This window comes from Hylobates moloch, unplaced genomic scaffold (assembly GCF_009828535.3).
Source record: "Hylobates moloch isolate HMO894 unplaced genomic scaffold, HMol_V3 SCAFFOLD_15, whole genome shotgun sequence".
Taxonomy (NCBI): domain Eukaryota; kingdom Metazoa; phylum Chordata; class Mammalia; order Primates; family Hylobatidae; genus Hylobates; species Hylobates moloch.
Window position 1 is genome coordinate 65,320,567 of NW_026652290.1, and position 23,731 is coordinate 65,344,297.

The 23,731-nt window shown below is 38.9% G+C and overlaps 1 non-coding gene across 1 annotated transcript; it reads right to left on the reverse strand.

Annotated features, from left to right (window-relative positions):
* Positions 1-19,111: 19,111 nt before the first annotated feature.
* LOC116484325 (U6 spliceosomal RNA) lies at positions 19,112-19,214 on the reverse strand. Its single transcript, XR_004252507.1, has one exon. It is a non-coding gene; the product is annotated as a U6 spliceosomal RNA (small nuclear RNA).
* Between the last annotated feature and the right edge of the window lie 4,517 nt (positions 19,215-23,731).

Sequence of the window (23,731 nt, forward strand, 5' to 3'; positions counted from 1 at the left end):
TTTGAAAAAAACAATTATACTGGGAGATAAGCCCCACCCCACGTCAAACTCCTTGGAGGAACTGTGGGAAAGAAATGACAGAATTAGGCTGATCACTTTATTTGGTGACTTAATGGAAGAACTCAAGCTATACTGCTGGTGGTGAAGTGTTTTACTGAGTAGCGTGAAACAGGCAGTGTGGATTAGTGGGCAAAACACTAGGGTAGGAGACAGAAGTCTTAAATGAGAGTCTTGGGTCTGCAGTTGTGTGACATTTAGTGACAATTTAACTTCTCACAGTCTCAGTTTTCCCACCAGGACAGTGTGAATAATGCAGCTCTTGGGGATGGTCAAGATAGAATTATCTGAAAGAAATTATTGGGAGAAAAAATGCCCAGAAGTCTCTAAAGGGGCAAGCATATACAATTTAACATTACTGCAGATATGCCTTGAGTCAGTATTATGAGAATTTTCTATTGGTCAACTCTTAAAGTTCTTCCTCTCACCCTGTGTTATTGGTTACATGATGTCTCCCTCCACCAACATGCCCCATCTTCTGCCCCAATTGATACTTTAAAGTCTCAACTCTCAGTACCTCAGAATGTGTCCTTATTTGGAAATAGGGGTATTGAAGATATAATTAGTTAAGATGAATCTATTAAGGGATGCCTCATCTAATATGGCTGGTACCCTTATAAAAAGGGGAAATTAGGGCACAGAGACAGATTTGCACAGAGGAAAGATGATGTGAAGGAGCAGGAAAAGAAGGCCATCTACAAGCCAAGGAGAGAGGTTTGAAACAGATCCTTTCCTCACAGCCCTCAGCAGGAACCAACCCCGCTGATATTCTGACCTTGGACTTCCAGCCTCCAGAACAGTGAGACAGTATATTTCTGTTGCCAGAGCCAGTCAGTTGTGGTACTTTGTTACAGCAGCCCTAGGAAATTAATGTACCCTGAAAGTGTACGTGTTTTCCTTGGGGCCATTTTTCTCCGATATCTTACCTGATTTTCAAATAAATATACATGAGTTACATAGCCCTTTCTCTAAGTCTTCCTTCACCCACAGCCAGAGTCTTCAAGTCACTCTTCTCTAATACTGGGGTTTCATATACACTTTTGGGCTGCAGAAGCCTACCATCGTGTATTTGTATGCCTCCCTTTTACTTGTCTCAGGGAACACTCTGAGGCATTGAATTATCTATGCCTAAGCGGTACTTTACTAGGGCCTGAATCCAGGATCAACATTCAACCCTATATCTACAATGCAGCGAAAAAGCTGCCCCAAATTTATTTATATCCCACAAATTTTGGCATTTTTATTTTTGTCCAAAGAGCAATAAAAGAGAATGGATAAATTGATGTTAGCTAGAGATGTTTTAAAGAGTTGTGGGTTGGAACCAGAATGGTGGAAGTTAGAAAGAAGATCCCAGAAACAGGGCAAGATGGGGAGATGGGCAGTTCAGTGCTGGTATTCTAGAGCCAGCATAAGGCAGAAAGACATTTGCATGTTCTATTAGGCCTATCATGCACTTTCACCTCTGGCACTGTTCTGGCCTCTCACATAACAGTAATAGTTACTCCAGAAAGAGATGTATATACTGGGGATAAAATATTTTTTAAAACTCAGGAAGTCATTTTTATCACCCTTTTTTATGCCTCCATTTCTCCCTCTTTCTGTCTCCCCTGCTCCTCCTCTCTGTCTCTTTCTCTCTCTCACACACACACACATACACACATACACACACATGCGTACATCCATGCTAAATTCTGAATGGAGGATTTTGCTTTTTTTGGTAGATTTTTATTCCATAGATTATTTTGTATAGGTTTGCAAAATCTGCAAAAATGCATTTCTCAAGTGTCTAGAACATCTAGTTCTAGATGTTCTGCCTAAGTTGCTGCCTAAGTAATTTCCATCAGGGGGAATTTTTGATTCTGTGTCTCCTGAAAACCCTGGATGTGTTAACCACAACTGTTTTGTACTCATGAGCTTTTATGTAGTCTCTGAGAGGCTACACTTTACTTAATCCTTCCTTCCATTTACAAATAAGTTTATTGTGAAGTCTAATGTGCAAACTCCCAACATTGCCCAATAAATTACCAACCTGAACTTTTGTAGAAATATTGAAGGCTGGTATTGAAACTGGCTTAAAGATGGGAAGGAAATTCCTTGGCCCCCCTCCCACCCCTGCCACCCCACCCCCCAAAGTTTTACATAGTATGCTGCCCATTGGCCTGGGCTGTTTGGCCCGTGTGTCTGGAAAAATTCACTTCCTCCTCCTTCATCTTCTACCTGCCTGACTCGTTACAGAACCAGACAGTTTACATATGTGATCCTTCCTATTTAGAAAATTAATGGTGTTTTCTGGCTCCAAATCACAGCTTGTGGTGCTCTGCAGGCGATGAAAAACTTGGCCAGCTTCAGCAGCAAGGCAGCCATTAGAAAATTAACCCTTGGTGACCAAGGAGCAAAGGTAGGCGAGCGAGGTCCTGGAGACGTGGCAGGCTGTAGCTTTCAGGTGTCGATACATATGTTAGCCGTGTAGGAACAGCACACACGGGGCCCCCTGAGAGCTTCTAGCTAGCATGTTTGTGGTTGGCCACTGCGGAGAGGGCACGGACATAGCACTTGGCAGCCAATGCAACCAATATGCCACGCTTTTTATCAGAGCTTCAGGAGAAAGCCCAGAGCCCAGCTTTGGAATCCCAGCCATCGCTGTCTTGGCTCCACCTGATTAAAAGATGTGCCATTCAACGCCATCCCTGTGTGCCTCCATTTCACACCCCGTGCTGGGCTGGCCTCAGGAAGTAGCCGACCTCGGGAAGACTAAATCATAAAAGCAAGGGTGGGAGAAAACTTTAAAGTGATTAATTCCACATTAACTTAAGTCTCCCTTGCTTGCTTTCTGTTAGGGTTTCTTTCTTCTTCTTTTTTTTTTTTTTTCACCTTTGGTACATGGAAGCTAGAGAAGCTATTTCATTTTGTAGTCTTGTAATTGTGTGTGTGTGTGTGTGTGTGTGTGTGTGTGTGTGTGTGTAGCGGAACCAGGGTCAGGGTACAGGGCATGGAAGCGTCAATACTAACTTTGGAAATTTGATTTTGAGGGCAATATGCTTGGATCATTGTTAGAGTTTTCTCTTATCACAGGAAAGACAGAGCCAACATGTTTTGAAGGCCCAACACTGGTCCTGGATTTATCCCCCACAAACGTAAAATCATTTTCCTTGCTCTGTCCCAGTGAAACCGGCATCAGTGACCCCAAGGATCCAATGCATTGGGGCATGCTTTTCTATATTTACTCCTGAAACTAAGGTGATACAGGAGCTCCAGATAATGAGCAGTCATGGAGCCCTGAGCCTACCACTGAGGGGGGAAACAGGGCAGCCAAAAGTGTAGCTGCATGGACGATCAGAGGCTGGAAACCTCTCTCCAGCTCCTGCACACCTATCATGCAATCCTGAAGTCAATTTTTATTTTTAGGTTCCTGGTACAAGAAAACACAGCTGCTTATTTTACTGCTTCTGAATGCTTGCTCCTTGGTATTCAGTGAAATCAGGCTACATTCATCTCTAACATTGTGTAACACCAGCTTTAATACAAACAGGGGTAAATAACAGTGGCACATTAATTACTCCTTTCTAGTTTACTCTGACAAAAATGTACTAAAATGAAGACTAATATAATTATAGATGATGCATTTTCAATTAGCCTTTGTTAATACTATTAATAAGATTAATAATATATACTAAAATGTCAATATGCTTATCTAAATAGTTTTTTTAAATCACCCTTTCAAGTCCCACCATCAAACATTAAAGCACAGCATCTTAATTACATGTGCTCATCAACAAAGTTAAACGGATAACATTCCTCAAGTGTAGTGGAGACAGACACAGGCAGGCTCCAAGACTGCCTATGTATTCACCTTTCTCAGCTTCGTTTTTCTTTTCTGTAAACCATTAGTGTTTCTGGAGAGAGCATAACCAGCACAGGGCTTTGCAGACTTCTTACATTGTGAGGGCTACTCATGGAGTGGCTTATTCTCTATACACATGGACGTATAAATGACCCCTTTCTGAACTGAATGATTAAATGTGGCCCTTTTCCCTTTATAATTTTAATAATATACAACACAACTGTGACTGGTGTTAATGTATAAATTAATTGTCCCAGTGAGACATTTCTTCCAAAAAAGCAATAATAGCTGGATTCTCCTTGAGAATGTGAAAACCCTCTGGTATACTAATAAAATGAAAAAGGTTCACAAAATAATATCCGAAATAATTGGGTTCCCTGTACCAAAGGACCCCATGTTGTTTCTCTTAAGTGATCTAAAAAAATTGTGATTATTCCTTTGGACTTAATAAAACATAATCAAAAAAAATCAGTGAGGATAACATAGAAAAATCACATCCATGTCCCCTTAATCTGTTTAAAGGTGAAATTCCGAACACTTTCTCAATATTAAGGAGAAAATAAGTTTTGCAAGTAATGACGTTTATTTAGCTGATATCATATTGGTAATAGGCCCAGTCCTTTCTCCCACTTTGTGTATGTGTATTTTATGTGTATTTGATCATTAAAACTTTTTAACAGCTCTAGATTTGTAAATCCACTAGCCCTTTCCCCCCCAGAAACTGGGAAACTGCATGCTCCTACTGTGCTGTATTCATAATCAAATTAGTGTCCTTTGAATAGAGTGTGTGCTTGTGTGCGTGTGTGTGCATGTGTGTGTGTTTGTGTGTGTGTGTGTGTGTGTGTGTGTGTGTGTGTAGCAGGGTGGGGGTACAAAACTGTTCTCCTGCCTGGATGGATGTTTTCATCCCAGGAGCTTTTCTTTTATTCTCCTTCGGATATAAAGGCTTATCCAGACTGAAAATCTCACCCCTCATTTTTTTTCTCCTTCTCATCGTAACCTGTTTATTTACTTGTTCTTATGCTACAACAACCAGAAAAATTCAGCAGCTGGAAATGAACATATTTTCCATGAAGAAAGAGGAATTATGGAGAGTGGTGGGGACCTGGAGGGAAACTAGGAAATGCAAAGGGGGCTGTGGCCAGAGCAGGGGATGCTAGAGCGACAGAATGCTGAAGATAGTTGTCCCAGCTACGAGATAAAAGCTACATTACATGAAATTAATGGAGGCTGTCTGCGACATACATGAATCACTGTTTCAACACTAAGAAACCAGCACAAAAGAATAAAGAAATCTGAGTACTAACTACATCTTCAAAGGTCTCCTATTTACCCAGCTATACTGGGTACTGACACAAGTGGGGGGAAATATAAGAAAAAAGCACTGCTGTGATCGAATGAATGCGACCATATGAGCTATATTGGAGCCGTATGCATCCTATTTAGCTGATATCAAACACAGTTTAATGAAAGTTAAATAGTTTCTGAGGAGTGCATGAGCTGGAACAGATTAGATTCCACCGAGGGGTCTCTCAGCATATTGTTGCTCACATGTATTCCCTGCTCAGGGCTGCTACAATTCCAGCACTCCATTAGCAATACACAAAAGACTTATGCAGATAGCGGGCATAAGCTCCTACCGCCATGTTGGGAAATAAAAACACACATACACAGACACACGCACACACGGATGAAGGTTTTGTTCAATGTGTTCATCTCAAAATAGATCTCTGTAATTCAAAATTGATAAGAGCATTTGTGGAAAGAAGGAAGTAGCTGCCTCTATTTTTAAAGAGAGAAATATGTAAACTGCCTCAAATAGAAGATACTGCATCAGGCGCATAATGAGAGTTTGATCTTTCAGAGGACAATGACATGAGTGAATGCAATGCCCTTTTGATGTGCAAGCTACATCTGGCCTAAAGGTGCCATGGCTTCCCTGTTAACACCCCATGAACTTACAGGGGTGTATGCTCCTGCAAATTCTCCCACACACAATATCTCTCCAGCAATGCCTCATTTTTTAAATGTACAATTCCTTCCAGAAATACTGCTCAACAGTCTGTCCATCTATTCACATGGCTATTGCAAAAACTGACATGAACTGTAATTAATAATTTCATTACTTGGCAAAGATTTTTTTTTAACTTCCCCACTATTAAATTGTCTATGTGCATTTTTTCCTTCCTTCTGTCCAGGCACCCCCTACTCTGTCTTTATTGAGCCGACTTTTCATGGACAGACAGTGGTGTTCTAATTTAAACAGGCGAGATCTTTCACATTGGTCTTTCTATAAAAGTGGCCAGAAGGGTTGAATAGCATCATTTGCTCCTTTCAGATGAAGAGCAAAAGAAGTCCTTTCCAACCTCAGCTGTGTTCACATTTTTGCTCTTGCATAATTGCAGTCAAACTTCATTGAACGTTTACTCTATGTCTGGCATTTTCCCGGGGCTAGGCTGGTTTATAAAGAAGAATCAGATATGCTCCCTATACTCAAAGAGCTCATAGTTTAGAGTAGAGGTTCTCAGTTGGAGGCAAGGTTAACACTCCCCCCACTCTAGAATATATTTGATAATGTCTAGAGACATTTATTTTTGGTTGTTCCAACTGGGAAAATGCTACTAGCATTGAGAGGATGGAGCCCATGGATGTTGTTAAACATCACATAAGGAACAGGACAGCCCTCCACAGCGAAGTCTGGAATGCCAACAGCACTGAGATCTAGAGAGACGATTGTTTCCCAGGGAAGAGTAAGGTGAAATTTCTGGTAAACTTTGGACTCTCTGGTATATCTCTGTGCCTTGTTCCTATTCCCAATGAGGTCTGGACACTTCGGTGTGTTGTCCCCTGATAGCACCAAGGGACTGAATGAGGCTCCCACAGCACTTTGCTTACATGTTGAGAATCAACTCTTAAAAGCTTTTGGCAGCTAGGAACATGCTCCAACTTTTGGGAAATGGTTTTTAGCTTCTTAAGTCTCTGAGATTAGGAGTAAGGGCTCTTCTGTAAATTCAGCCAAAGGGAATGAAAACGGAAAACACCATGCTTCTCTCCTACATGGTTTCTCAGCTATGGGGAGAGTTTTCTATTAATATTATCCAAGTCCTTCTAGAAGGGGCAGGATTTTCTCAGTCATCTCTTGTTTGTCCTTTAATTATTATTCCTAGAAATAAAAGTGGCCTCACATTAGGGAACTGAGTGTCTTTTTGGGGCGGCCCGTCAGGTGCACTAAAGTCATCTTGGGGCTCTGGTATAATAATTTTATTAAGAAGAAGAGTAGGTGTGAAGTTGATATGAGCTGCCTCTTTTGATCAAGAAGAATTTCCTCACATTATTCCTGCTGTCCTTGTCACCACATTACATCATCATATTCCATGTGACATCATGTCAGAAGCGGTGCACACATTGAAAGTTGCTTCCACCTGGTGGTGGCATCATGGGGAGCTGAAGTCCTGTTTGACAACATCAACGAACCTGGTATATCTGAAAAAACATTGACAGGCACGTCCTTCACTTCCTCTTAGATTTGTGCTCTTCAGATAATTGGGAATATAATATCACAGTGGCTAGAAGCTGCAGCATAATTTATAATGAACTGATAGCAAAGTTTATCTGCTATGACTAATAATCATAATGTAGTAACGGTAATGTCTGTCATAATAAAAAGGAACTAATTAGAGTGGAAAACAATATCTCTCCTTAAGAAACCTTACCTCACTGAGAAAATAAGACATGTAGATGGCACAACGTGTACTAATTCACTTAGCACAGTGAACCCAGGTAACAGCACGTGCATGGAATGATTGACCCAGGAAATAATTCACATGGAAACTAATTGATTGAGGATAACTGTCATACCACCTTTACCCGTGACATGAGGCCCTTTACAAGGGCGCAGAGATGCTGTGGCATGAAGTAGCCCAAGCAAATATATCTAGAAAATGACTCCTTACCTGTTCTTAGATGTAAGTGTCAGCCGGCCTGAGTGCCGAGTAAGGAGGAAAAGCTGGCTGCAATGATGGTTGCAAAAACATATTTCTGATCAAGAACATTGTCAATGAAATAAGACTATGTTCCTGATGATTGGCAAGGTTTGGGAAATATTTTGGAGGGACTTACTACAGTGTGCTGTGAGGATTTCAGGATTTCCGGAATCTTGCAACAGTTTCTCTTTAACCTGCAGGTGGCATTAGTAGTAAAAATGTACTTCCTATCATTCTTGAAAAAATACTCAGCAATGAAGTAAGGGAAACAGTAAAGGGCTTCACAGCATGACTCAATTAGAGGAGCAAGCCCGATTCATTGCAGATGGCTTTTTGCTATGTTTAATAATCCAGGGAACTCAATGATCCAAATCCAGAAATAGTAAACTATAATTCTTATAGGAATTGAAAAATCTGGGGAAGTTTTTTCTTTCTCTTGAGTTTGGAATACAAGCATACGTCTATATGCATACACACACACACGTCTTTGTGATTCCATTTCCATGTGGGAGGCCAAGAATCTGAGCACTGGGAGAAAACTTGGTTCTTTACTTACAGAGTGAGAATTGAAACTCAACTAAGTGTGATCGAAACTCTCTAAAACCGACCCCCTAAGATTCTCTCTCATTGCTGCTGGGCCCTATGTCTAGCCCAGAGAGACTTGCTCATTGCTAGTATAGCAGTTCCCACAGCCACAGTACTTACTTTTTTCACTTCTTCCTGGTGCAACAGCAACTCACTAACTGCACTGACCAAGCAAATTCTTGAATTGAATGTGATGAAATACCTGGAATGGAGCTAATTTAGAAAAGTCTCCCAACATCTTCAGAGAGATGACAATCCAACTAGTTATACCTGGAAATGGAAATGGGAAATTAAGAGACTATTTCTTTAAAAACTCCAAAGTATCAAAGAAGTTAAAAACTCAGGAAAACACAGAGAGCAGGTATAAAACCTGTTGGGATTGGGGTCTGTAATCTTATTCTGAATTCGATGGAGGAGAATGATTATGAGGGTGAATATGTTAAATAGGATGGCCTAGCACACAGCCTTCTAGCAATCTCTAAGCATCCTTTAGGGAACATGGCCTTCTAGCAGAAAGAAGCTGCAAAGAAATGACAAGCCGATTGGAGATCTGTGTACACAGAAAACTGATTCTCCAAGAATAGACTCACTAACTACAGTGAAGTTAGAGTGGTTCTGAAGTGAGCATTTTCTTCTCTGATGTTTCTCACACTTAAATGCTTTATTGTTCATACCTCTGCTTCCTTTCCAATGGACAGTTGAGGATTTTGCTGGGTTTTTTTGTTTGTTTGTCTGTTTTTTCAGGAGACTACGTCTCACTCTATTGTTCAGGCTGGAGGACAGCAGTGCAATAATAACTCACTACAGCCTTGACCTCTTGGGTTGAAGCAATCCTCCCATCTTAGCCTCCTAAGTAGCTGGGACTATAGGCAAGTGCCATTGTGTGGAGATGGGGTCTTGCTATGTTGTCCAGGCTGGTCTCAAACTGCTGGCCTCAAGTGATTTTCCTACCTTGGATTCCCAAAGTGCTAGGATTATGGGGGGAACCACCATGCACTGCCGATTTTGTTGATTTTTAACAGTCCTGATCAAGTGCCAGAAGTATATCTGTAGCCATGAATCTATTCCTCAAAGTTCTCTTTAGACACTCTTATGGGAATGTTAATGTTTTATTAAATATTTAGCACTGACATAATGTGAAGAGGTCTTTCGATGAATTGGTTCAATCACAAGCTTTTATTGAGCCTGAAAGTTGTCACCTACATTTCTCCTTTGCTCACTAGCCTCTGCCATGCGTCACTATTGCCCTGGCTCTGGTTCGTAGGTTGTCTACTCCCAGGAGGCACAGCTCCTCATGCAGCCAGTACTGATGAGAGTTTCCATTAAGAAGTCCGTGCCTAGTGGAGGCTGCCACTGCCTGAATCTCTCAGTGCAACCTAGGTTTCCACTGGACAGTGCTATGCCCCCTATGCCCTGGCACTCTGCTGTTCCCTGCAGTAGAGGAGACTCTGGAGCCCAGAGAGGCCCAGGTTGCCGATCTGGTTCGTGGGAAAGTGGCAAAAAAGGCCTCCTTTATGTTGGTGTTATTTTCTATTAGAAGGGGCTTCAAGCACTGTTACCTGTGCCCAAAGACTTAAACAGTATTTAGGAAAATCACTTATCCAATAATAACTTATATCCTCCAAGCTCTCCACAAAACTTGGACACAAGTGTCATGAAGGCTGGCTGGATACAGCGCCACCATACCTGAAGCACAGCCCAGTGCTAGGCTGGGGTTTCCTCTGTTAGACGTGCTCTGTGGCAGAACCAGCTCTTCCCGATATGACTTGCCACACTATGTGGAGCTCAGAATTCACTGCACTCGGTGGAATCTTATTCGAGTGTCCCATTTTTCTTTCCTCCCACTGGGTCTTGCTGGGAACATGCAAAATCTGATTTCTTCTCTCTGATCTCCTTAACTCCAGATCTTGGAAACTTTTTAAAAAATATCTGATAGTCTTCTTATTCAGATTAAAATATTAGCTGAGCCAAAGTAGCATGTGGTGTGACTTTTCTTTCATTATAAAAGAAAATCCTTTATAAAAAGGATTTTTTATTATAATTTGAAAAGTGATTTTTTGAGGTTTGCACGGTACTATGGATTGAATGTGTTCTCCCAAAGTTCCCATGTTGAAACCCTAATCCTCCATGTGATGATATTTGGAGATTGGGCCTTTGGGAGGTAATTAGATCTTTAGGGTGGAGCCCTCACAAATGAGATTCATGACCTTATTAAGAAGAGACACAAGCTTTCCTGTCTCTCTTTTTCCACTAAGTGAAGACAGAGCAAGAAGCTGGCCATCTCCAAACTGGCAAGAGGCCCTCATGGGAACCCAAATATGTTGGTGCCCTGAGCTCCATCTTACCAGCCTCCAGAATTGTGAGACATACATTTCTGTTGTTTAAGGCACCTAATCTATGGTATTTTGTCACAGCAGCCTGAGGAGTCTAAGACACATGGTTACAAAATGTTTCATAATTGGCTTGATATTTAACAGATACCTTTAAAAAATCTCAGGAAACCTAGACAATCTTGGAATTCTGGACATAGGATTGCCTCAACTTTAGTGTATGAAGTAGTAATGATCTTCAGCAGCTGAGAAAACACTAAGTCATCTTTACTTGAAATTCTCTTATTAATCAGTTTATTCTGCCAGGGTTTTAGCTCCTTCATGTTGTACAATACAGGAGATGTATATGGCAACTTATGAGAACACTGTGGGTTAATTATGCTATGTAATGATTGTCAGTCTCTTGGCTGTATTTTCTGTTCCTGGTCTGCTACTTGAGTAGGCCATGACACCTCGGTTTTCATGGGTAGGACCTCTGTACATGTTTCAACTCATTGGCATTTCAACAGCTTTTAGGATGCATTATTTTACTTTCATCAAATTCTCTTCAAAGATCTTTAACGGACATATCAGGCCTTGGTTTTATGATGACTCAAATATATGCCCCCTACCTTTGACCATTTGGAAGAGTGAAAACTATCAATCCTTGTAAATCCGTGTTTGTTGCTTCTCACGGACTTGGTCTTTTCTTTTCTGTTCTTTTTTCTTTTTTCTTTTCTTTTCTTTTCTTTTCTTTTCTTTTCTTTTCTTTTCTCTTCTCTTCTCTTCTCCTCTTTTCTTTTCTTCTCTTCTCTTCTCTTCTCTTCTCTTCTCTTCTCTTCTCTTCTCTTCTCTTCTCTTCTCTTCTCTTCTCTTCTCTTCTCTTCTCTTCTCTTCTCTTTTCGAGACAGAGTCTCACTCTGTTGCCCAGGCTGGAGTGCAGTGGCGTGATCTCAGCACACTGCAAGCTCCGCCTCCCAGGTTCACGCCGTTCTTCTGCCTCAGCCTCCCAAGTACCTGGCGCTAGGTTTTTATTTCTACTCTACAAATATGTACTGGACTGGCTCCAAATTGTGCCACACCCCATGTTCCACAATTCTTCTGAGAAACACACACACACACACACACTCTCACATACACACACACCTTAAAGTATACGCAATTGAATTGAATTACTCATTTCTAGGTTCTATCCTATGAACAATTCTGAAGAAACTTCAAGATCACAAAACAATAGGTACTTCAGACTTTTGAAGCAGAGAAGTTAAACTATCGGTGAAAGTAAGATATCGAAAGAATAAAGATAGGATATGGGACATAGAAAATCTAAGGATTAAGTCATGGCTTTATAACAACCGCTCTGTCTCAACTGACTCATCTTGGAAACAGAAGTCATTATAGTAGCTGTTCTCCATGTTTTATAATGTTATCAAGGAAAATAAAATGAAGGGAATATTTTGAAAAAACATAAGGATGGCCAGTGTCTGATTTACTGTTGCTGAAAACATCTGATTACCTGCAGGGAACTCAGCAATGCCCAGGATTCCCACCCAGAATGGAACTGCTATAATATCTGCAAACTTGTATACCTGTGGGCACAAATCTGTGGGCTTGTGCTGTTATGGACAGTGGTGTGTTAGGATTTGTCTCATCCTTTATGAAAATTCTTCATCCATTCACTTGACAGAACAAATCAAAACGTGAGAAGGGATGATTGTTTCAAAAGAAAAGTGGGATGTGCAGAGAGGATTATGCATGGAGAGATGCCTCTGTGAGTATTGAGTGCAGAGGGAGAGAATACAAAGTTTCTTAGGACTTGGCAACTGGAAGATTCAGTGAAAGAAACTACGTTCCTTAAAAAAAAAAAAAACCGTGGTAGACCGTTAAAAAAAGGGAACACTGACCTAGCCAGTCTCAGACGTTGTTAAAAAGGACTCAAGACCTATTTGTTTTGACTTAGGTGTGCATATTTCAAACACATTTGTTCTAACCATATTGCAACAGATCTGCATTCTTAGCCAATTCCCTTGAATTCTTAATTCTTGTTAACAACTCTGGCAATTAACCAATTACTCCTACCACTGAAGGGCTCAGGGAGGAAGGGACCGATGATTTATAGCAGCACAGCATCCATGCTTGTTGAATCAAGCTCAATTGCTGGAGTACTTCATTTAGAGAATGGATGGGGAGGTGAGTAGCCAACAGGCTAAAGACAGTCAAAAGACTACAACTGCCAACAAGTGACAGGTTGGAAGTGGTGCTTCCTCTGACTCGTTTTTGCTGTTATTTGCCTCCTGTCCTTGTTCCCAAGGCTCACACAAAATCCTGATGTCACTCGGGTGGGTCAGCCAGCTAATCTAGTGTTGAGGGTTTTACAGAAAGGTAGCATCATAGTATTTAAAGAGCCTCAGAAATTGTCTAGTCTATAAGTGCAGGAAACTGTTCTACAAGGCCCTGGTGAATGACCCTTTAGATCCTTTTTAAATATTATCAGTAATGACTTTGGAAGGCAGCTCATTCCACTGCAAGACAACTGCTTGTTAGAAAATATCCCTTAAAATGAGATACAATCTGCCTATTTCTAATATATGCCCATTGATTGCACCTTTGTCTGCGAAGCAATCCAGAATCACTCCACTCTGGCTCCTAGATAATGTGCCTCCAAAACTTGAGAACAGCTTTAATATCACCATCCTCTTGCTTCACTGCAGTTCTTCTGAGGTTTGTGGGGCAGAGTTTTCTTATCTTTTTCCAGTCCCTCTTAAAAACACCATTTTTTTTTCTCAAGGCCCTTCTTAAATTGCAGCACCAGCATTTTTAACATAATTGCCCATGTTGCCTTCCTTGTGAACCCCCTTCCTGCCATTTACATCCCTATATTGTCTTTGGTCCCAATAAAACCATGGATTCTGAGGGACCTATTCAATTAAAGCCAATAAAATGACCAGGACCACGCTGATGACATTTGCTAGTCCTTCCCTGAAATAACTTTGGATTTATCATTTCTGTTTCAGAACTGTTTCTAGGGCTGTGTGGCATGGCTTGAACTTTTGATGTGCTCTTTAAGAGCACCTAAATTTACTGAGTTAATAAAATTATAGACACTGATGAAGGCAATAATAGAGCAAGAAGAAGTGAACAATGGTGTCAGCCAGAGGGAGAAAAGGGAAGGTCACTCAGAGTAGAAGAAGGCAAATAGTTTCTGCAGACAGGAACACTCTTTGGTGGTGGGCATGGAGTTATCCCAGAGGACAGGCCTAACCAGATGGGCAGGCCCACCAGCGTGCACATGTGAATTGAGGGGTGCTAAAACATTCCTAGTCCCCAAATATCTGTTATACTCCTCCTACTGCCAGAAATCCTCATGTAACTAACTCCTTTAGCTTAAGGAAAATGTAATGTTCTCTGGGAGAGTAAAATATTAATCCATTATCAACTAGTGACATCTCAGCTACACTTGACCAAATTAGAACTAGCTGGTCACTGAGGAGACTCCTAGAGGAATAGGCTACAAAACTGATATAATTGAAGGAGCAATACAAAAAGATAAAATTTCAAAACTTTGTGGTGCAAGGGGGTGAAGAGGAAGGATAGAGATAAGGATTTGGTGGAAAGTGAGTTGCCTGAGACAAGCAGGGTGCCTCTGTGGAGGCCTGTGCAACCTTCTGTGGAGGCCTGTGCAACCCTCAGCAGCTGTGTGGATACTGGAAACTAGATGAATAAAGTGAGGATGCTAAAAAGCAGCTAAAAAAGAACATGAATAAGTATCTTAGGTTGAAGTGCTGTGGAGGGACGCCCTGAGGCATTCTCTATCGAGCTTGAGCTCAGGAACTATGAATTGGCTGGGTGGGCAAGATGCCCTAGTTCTTTGATTTTTAATTTTAATTTCTCACTTCTGAATGGACTTACTTAAATTACTTCAGAGCTGTAAACTGTAAGGAGAAATTCATTTGATTCCCTGCTTTTTCGCTGACTTTATTCTTTCTGATTTTCTGCATTTTATTCCCGGTGAGACCCCAAAAGCATGGTGAATTAGGAAGGGGAGAGGAGTTGGAGGTCAGAAGGCAGATCATCAATGAAAAAAAAGCTGAGGAAGAATAATTTTCATATTCTTTATAATCATGAACTAGAAAGACTCTCTGAATTCCAACGTAAGAGAAACAATGTAACTTAGGCAGAAAAGGAGAGTGGATGATAATAAATACATAAATAAATAATAAAGATTAGAAGGAGAGGATACAGCCAGGATGCCTGGATGCTGAGACCTCTATGTTGACACCTCTCTTTCTCTCTCTATCTCTTTTTCACCTCCTTTTCTCCTGTTTCTTACGTGTGCCTCTTTCTGCTGGTAGGTTCATTCCTTCCTCCCACAAAGAGGGTTTCTCCAATTGCAGGCTCACATCTTTTCAACCTCATAACCATATCTGAAATAGTTCCTTTTGTTGTTGTTGTGGTTTTTAGTTCAGTTTAGGAAAAATATGAAAGGGCTGTGAATGGTTCAATGTGGGTCCTAGGCTTATTCCCAGAATGATCACCAGCTACGGTAAAGTGTGAGGCAATTAGCTTATTCTGGATTCAGTGTTACCCCCAAGGCCAGATAGCTGCTAGCTGCTACCACCAAGAAAGTGGAGAAGAGGTGTTGGACACACACATTAAGAATTATAACAGAAAGGAAGATTGAGGGAATCATTTAACAGCAGTGTCCCTACATTCCTAATGGCAGCCAAGATCTTGGTGGGGTTTTTATACCCTCTAATCTAATTACAAAATTGTAAAATGGACCTTATTAGTCAGCTAGGGCTTCTGTGGCAATAAAATACCACAGAACAGGTAGCTTAAACAACAGAAATTTACCCTCTCATACTTCAAGAGGCTGCAAGTCCAAGATGAAGGAGCTGGCAGGGGTCTCCTGAGGTCTCTCTCCTTGGCTTGCAGATGGCTGATTCTCTGTGCATGTTCCTGTTGGTGTTTCACCCTCTTCTTATAAAAACATCAGTCATGTTGGACTAGGGCCTCACCCTCAAGACATCAATTAGCCTTACTTACCTCTTTAAATGTCCTATCTCCAAATATAGTCACATTGAGGCTTAAGGCCTCCAGATATCAATCTTCCAAGGGACACAATTCAGACCATAACATGGACTAGTCTAGGTTTCAGTAAGAAAATGGACAAGCTGTGGAATGGTGTTTGAGTTTTTCCCCTAAACTATAGAAGATAAGTATGAATCAGGGAAGACAAACCCACTTGAAACACACATATTTGCAATGCAAGGGTTGAGGGGCTTAAGATCATGTGATTATGCCGGATACGGCTACTGAAGACCAGATGTAGCAAACAGGCAAGACATTTTCCTAGAATGAGTTGGAAGTTTTGCCTAACAGTAAGACTGATTTTATATTCCAGGAAGTGTCTCCCCAAAGAGGGAAGCCCTAGTTTTCAGAGAAGCAAGTGCTTCTGTGCCAAGTTAAGGAATAATCTGTCTCTGATCCTGTCTGATGTATAAATTGGCCGTATATTTTTGGCAGTGCCATCATCCAAGAGCTAAGTTTTAAAAAATGTCTAGGAAAATATAATACTTATCTGCAAATGTGAATGCTAATGAAACCCTGTTGCTGGCTAATTTCCATCAGAGGAAATAGCTGCATATTCAAAATATCTATGGGTGGACACTTAAAATCACCATTGCTATTAAAAAGCAGTTTATACCAGAGCTCATGTTTGAACTAAAGTGAAAATTCTGTCTCTATAATAAGAATATAATAACTGGTAGTCCTCAGTATTTAATAGGAAGGAATGAAATTTGGGAAAACAAATAAAAGTGGTTTTTTTTTTTTTTTTTTTTTTAGGAATCAACTAGATCTAGGTAATAATTACTATTGTGATCCATTGAATAGAAGCAGCATTTGTTCACTTGGTGTGCAGTTTATTCATAATCCTCCTACCTATGTACACAGACTACATTTGGGGTGTGTATGTATATGTGTGGGCAGCAGGGAGAGAACAAGTTGAAAGAGAATGAAATCAATGTATAAGGAGCATAATTTAGGAATTTATCTTTTTTTAGTAATAGAGTTTGAAAAGTAAGATAAACCTGCTAATGAGTTTTCTTCCTTGTAGCCAGGTTTGTGTAAAAAAGGAAAAGACTTTCTCATATACAAATGCAAATCCATGTACCATGGCCCCTGCATATATAAGCAAGGATGTGCACATATGTCCCAAATTAATTCCAAAGCAATTTCAGACCCAGATTTGTGTTAATGCATTTAGCAAGTAATTAGTTGTCCATTCATTCATTAACAGCATATTTTAAAACTTCTTGCAAAACCTAACCTCCCCCGTCAACAAAGTGGCACTTCTAAGAAGACAGAAGGGATAGAAAATATGTCGGGTAAGATGGGAAAACAAATCAGAGAAAGAAAATTACACATTAGCTGCAGAAGAACATTAGTCATAGAAATGGGATTTACAAAGAACACACTTTGCTTCCCTTTACCTTTTCACACAAAAAGGGGTGAAGTCGTGAATTGGAACTGCATCAGTGGGTACTTTCGCATTTTATGATTCCAGTTTAGTATAATGTTTTTCTCTCTTGGACATTATAATTTTTCTTCCATTTGTAAAGCGCTTTATAGTTTTCTAAGCAGTTTCACATAGAGTAGCTCATTTGTGGAACTAATAGCATTTACGTGGGATCACAATATTCTAATAGAATTGTGCAATTCACATTATGAGTTTAACTTGTTATTAAAATGAATGCCACTTGGATAAGATTGAAGGGGAAACCAGGCAGGTCAACAATCTTGAGGTAAGTTCTGACCATTTTGGATTTGTAAGAGGTGAGGGTAAGAAATAAAATTACTTTGGGAGAATATGACCATAGATAAAATAAGTTTTAAAATGAAGGCTAAAGGGACAAAGATTTCCTGTCCCTATTTCAAAATTTCCCTAAGAGTTGTGATAGAGATTGCCAATTTCCATTCTCCTTTTCCTCCTCTTATAAACACAAGCTCTGCATTACTGGATGTGCCAAGCTGGAAAACTGCATCACCCAGCCTCCCTTTCCCCTTCTTGCTTTTATTAGCCTACGGTTTTTGCAACATGCTGGACCTTCTGTCTCCAAGGAGATCTAGACAATGGAAGCTACACAGTAAGCATGGAAGAGAAAAAGATGGAAGGAATCTACAACGTCAGTGTTGTGTTAAACACCTCCATGCATTCTTCTGTTATTCCAGCCATTGCTAGATGACTAATTTTGCTCAGGCACAACAAAACAACTTGGTGAAGACTGCCATGCACCTCTCCCTTCCTGATCTACAGAATCTGTAATCATTTTACCTTCATATAGGAAACTAATAGGAACTTCTTCAGCTCTCAAGGAATTGCAACCCGTAAGTGTTAGTAGTAGTGTATGAAAAGAGTTAACACATGTTGGGAGTAAAAAATACCCTTTTCAATGGCTGATGTAGCCAATAGATCCATGTTTTCCTTTTTATTTCTTTCTGTCAAAGAGCCCTGATATATATTTCAAAAGGCTTATCTGGCATCCCATGGAACATTCCAACAGGTGATCTATAGTGATTTTATATAAATAAAGCAATGTTGTCCAGTGTTGTTATTCCCTTCTTTGCACATACACTCCCTCCATCTGCCATTCCTGCTCACAAATAAAAATCCTACATACTAGCCTTTGTTTCAGAGTTCTCTTTCCAGGGGTCCCAGGTGATGACAGATAAAATCATGCAGGAATAAACCAGTCCTGGATTCCTAGCTCTGAGCTTTTTTTTTTTTAATATAAACAGGAGAGTTATTGTAGTTTTCAGCTCAACAATTTATCTATTGATAAATTATTAATATTTATCTATGGTCACATTCTCCCAAAGTAGCCTTTATTTATTTATTATAAATATTGATCTATTGATAATTAAACCAATAATTTATCTTTTGGTTCCTTTTTTATAATTTGTAGTTTTTGATTTATATTCTCTATTTAATGATACTTCATTCTTGTATTTTCCTTTAGTTATTTAGACATGGTTTTCTTCAACTCTTTGAATATATTTTAAATAGCTGATTTAAAGTCTGTTTAAAGTCTTTCCAGTAAGGACAACTTCTGGGTTTCATAGGCAAGTTTCTATTGACTGGCATTTTTACTGTGTATGGGCTGTACTTTCTCATAATTTTGCATCTCTTACAATTTTCAATATTTTATATATATTTATTTCTTTATTTTTAAATATTTAATTTAAAAATAAAGACTGCATATATTCAATGTGCACAATGTGATGATTTGATATATGCATACATTGTGTAATGATTATCACAATCAAATTAGCACATAAAATTATAAAATCAAATTTATATGTCATCTTTACGTGGGGGCCATGCTAATCTTCTCTGTATCATTCTGATTTTAGTATATGTGCTGCCAAAACAAGCACTAAATATTGTAGTTAAATAATGTGGCAACTTTGGAAATCAGATTTCCTTACACTTTTCCCAGGGTTGTTGCTATTGCTGTTTGTTATTTTTGTGGCTATTTGTTTAATTACTTTCCATGACTACTTCTGTGATATCTCTTTTCTTTGTCCTCTGTGGACAGTTAAGCTTACTGGCCAGCTGATGATTGAACTAAGATTTTCTTAAATGCGTTGAACTAATAATTTTCCCTGCCTTCTCAAAGGCGGTTTTGTGTGTTGTGGTATGCCTTCAATACTTTGCAAGGAGTTTGCAACTCTGCCTTCCTTTTTATTCCTGCTTGGGGAGATCCTAAAAGTTGGCTAAAGTTGAAAGAGTAGAGCCTTCTCAAGTATTTCCTGGGCATTTCCTAGCCACATGTATGTGGCATTCTAGATTCCCAGGAATATTTCAAAACTTTAGAAAGTCTCCTATGAACAACTCTTTTCCTAGTTTTTTCCCCTTATAGTTATTTTTCTGGTCAGCTTCTTGTTTATCCCAGCTGTTTTCCCACCTCAAGCAGTTGCAATGTTAAACAGTTACCACTAATTGTTTCCAACAAATACCATGGAGAAAAAGCTGTTTTTAGAGTGTGAACTCTCAGTTTAATAATAATAATAATAATAATAAGGAAAAGCCACGCAAGTTGGGGTTTCCAGGGAACTTCCAGATAAGTCAGATAATGACAATTCTGTGGCTATAGGACTATTGAGGAAGTCCAAACCCAAAACTTGTCTGCCCCTCCCAATGACAATGAAGCTGCTGGTTTTGATGACTACATTGATTGTGAGGACTTTTGTTTTCAAAGGTTCTATAGATCAAGAGAGAGAAAACAATAGAAAAATGGGCAGTTAAAGTGCCGCAGTTTCCTGTTATTACCACAATCTTACCACAATACTTTTATTGAATAAATACTTCTTGAGTTTGGTTAATTTTCAGAGTACTGAAAATATTTATTTCACTTTTTTTGTCAGTGTTTTCATTGCTTGTATAAAGGAGTAAATTATTGTACATCATTACTCTGTTATTCCTGCTGATGTTACCCTTTGAAATCAATCTGAATCCAAAGACAAAAGGGAAATTAATATATTCTCAGACAAAGGAGAGCTAAGAGAATTAGCCACCAGCAGAACTACCTTAAGAGAGTGGCAAAATAAAGTTCTCTTAATTAAATAAATTTTTTTTATATTTCTATTTTTTAAATTAATTTATTTTATTATTATTATTATTATTATTATTATTATACTTTAAGTTTTAGGGTGCATGTGCACAACATGCAGGTTTGTTACATATGTATCCATGTGCCATGTTGATTTCCTGCACCCATTAACTCGTCATTTAGCATTAGGTATATCTCCCAATGCTGTCCCTCCCCCTCCCCCCAACCCACAACAGTCCCCGGAGTGTGATGTTTCCCTTCCTGTGTCCATGCGTTCTCATTGTTCAGTTCCCACCTATGAGTGAGAACATGCGGTGTTTGGTTTTTTGTCCTTGTGATAGTTTGCTGAGAATGATGGTTTCCAGTTTCATCCATGTCCCTACAAAGGACATGAACTCATCATTTTTTATGGCTGCGTAGTATTCCATGGTGTATATGTGCCACATTTTCTTAATCCAGTCTATCGTTGTTGGACATTTGGGTTGGTTCCAAGTCTTTGCTATTGTGAATAGTGTCACAATAAACATGTGTATGCATGTGTCTTTATAGCAGGATGATTTATAGTCCTTTGGGTGTATATCCAGTAATGGGATGGCTGGGTCAAATGGTATTTCTAGTTCTAGATTCCTGAAGAATCGCCACACTGACTTTCACAATGGTTGAACTAGTTCAGAGTCCCACCAACAGTGTAAAAGTGTTCCTATTTCTCCACATCCTCTCCAGCACCTGTTGTTTCCTGACTTTTTAATGATGGCCATTCTAACTGGTGTGAGATGGTATCGCATTGTGGTTTTGATTTGCATCTCTCTGATGGCCAGTGATGATGAGCATTAAAAAAAAGATAACAGAAGGACTTTTGGAACATTAGAAAGAAGACAAAAAAGAGAACAACTATATAGGTAAATAATAGGGAAATGCCTTTTTTTTAGTTTTCTAAATTGTGTTTGTCTAATGTGTTTCTCATTGTATGTAGACAAAACTTTTAAGGTAGTTATATAATGAAAGTGGAAGGATAAATGGGTGTAAAGAGAGATAATATTTCTATGGTTTGCTCAAACTGGTAAAATAATGATAGCAGTGGACTCTGATAAGTTGCTTATATATTATATAATATCTGGAACCTTCACTAAAACTATGTATAGCTATAAACTCAAAACTACTGCATATAAATCAAAATGGAACCATAAAATGTACGTTGAATCCACAAAAAGACAGAACAAAGAAACCAAAATCCAGAAAGCAAACAGAAAATAAACAGAGAAAGAATTAAGCCCTGAAATACCAATAATTACATTAACTAAGAAAGGACTAAATATACCAACTAAAAGATAGAGGTTAGCAGCATGGAAAAAAATAACAAGCTATTAATATGTTGTACATAAGAAACCTGCTTCAAATATAATGATATAGGCAGATTTAAGGCAAAAGTATAGAAAAAAGGTATACTATGCAAGCATTAATAAAAAGAAAGCAGGGGTGTCTATATTGATATCACATAAAATAGATTTCAAAGTGTATTAGTTCATTCTCACATTGTTATAAAGAACTATCTGAGACTGGGTAATTCATAAAGAAAAGAGGTTTCATTGGCTCATGGTTCCACAGGCTGTATAGGAAGCATGGCTGGGGAGGAAACTTAAAATCATGGTGGAAGGTGAAGGAGAAGCAGGCACGTCTTATATGTGGGAGCATGAGAAAGAGAGCAAAGAGGGAAGTACTACACACTTTTAAACAACCATATCTTATGAGAATTCACTCACTATCATGAGAACAGCAAGGGGCAAATCCACCTCCATGATCCAATCACCTCCTACAGGTTCCTTCCCCAATAATGAGGATTACAACTCCACACAGGGCCAAACAATATCACAAAACAAAGAAAGTTATTAGGGTCACAGAGGAACATTACAGAATGATTAATGGATCAATGCAATGAGAAGAAAGATATAACAATCCTAAACATGTACGCACCATACAACAGAGCTGAACATACATGAAGCAGAAACTTATAGAACTGAAAGGAAAAGTAGACAACTCATAATTACAATTAGATTAAAATTCAACATCCCTCTTTCCACTATTGATACTACAACTAGACAGGAAATGAGTAAGGCTATGGGAAATCTCAATAGCTTCTATTTATAGATCATTTTCCAAAAGCAACAGAATATACTTTCTTTTCTAGTAGTTACAGAACATATACTAAGATAGACTGTATCTTGGATCATAAAACAAACATAAAAGTATTAAAAATAATTGAGATCAAATAAAGTGTATTCTCTGAAAATCATGCAATTAAATGACAATCTAATAACAGAATTATAATGGTCAAATCACCACACTACTTGGAAATGAAACTAAACAATACAATTTAAAATTATTCATGAATCAAATAGAAAGTCTCAAGGAGTGTTAAAAATACAGTAAAATAGATGAAATGAAAACCATAGCATATTAAAATTTGTGAGACACAGATGGAGTAGTGATGAGAGAAAAATTTATAGCACTAAATTCTTACATGAGAAAAAAGGAAAAGTCTCAAATCAATAATCTAAGCTTCCACCCCAAGAAAGCAGAAAAAGAGAGCAATTAAACTCAAAGTAAGGAGAAGAAAGAAAATAATATCAAGAGCAGAGATCAAATAAAGTAAACATACATAGTTTGGGTGCAGTAGGTCATGCCTGTAATTCCAGAACTTTGGCAGGCTAAGGTAGGAGGATTACCCAAATGGTTGCTATGTTGCCCAGGCTAGTCTTTAACTCCTTGGCTCTACAAAAATTTTAAAAATATAAGCCAGGCATGGTGGCAGACAACTGTAGTCCCAGCTACTTTGGAGACTGAGATGGCAGGATCACTTCAGCTCAGGAGTTTCAGGCTGCAGTAAACTATGATTGTGCTACTGCACTCCAGCCTTAGTGATAGAGCAAGGCCCGATCTCAAAAAAAAAAAAAAAAAAAACTGATCAAATTGATTAAAGAAAAGGTGGAAATCTTGCCAAGATCAGTAACAATAGAAAAGCAGTGAAAGTCCACCAACTCTGGATTTCTAATCATGGTGATAATGAATAGATAGTTTAAGTATTCGGTTGAAAAACCTAAAAAGTTTATCTGGCAGAAAAAAATAAAAACTAAATATATATAAATAAATTTTATATATATACATATATGTTTGAAGTCATTGAGGAGCTAGTAAGACACTGAGAATTTATCAGACTAAAACATAAGACCAAAAAGAAATATAGAGAGGTAAACCTAGCATCTAGAGCCTCTTTTACTTCAGTGCATTTGCTGATACCTGATCCAGTGAACAGGAATTAGGACAAAGAATGACAAAAAAACTGGA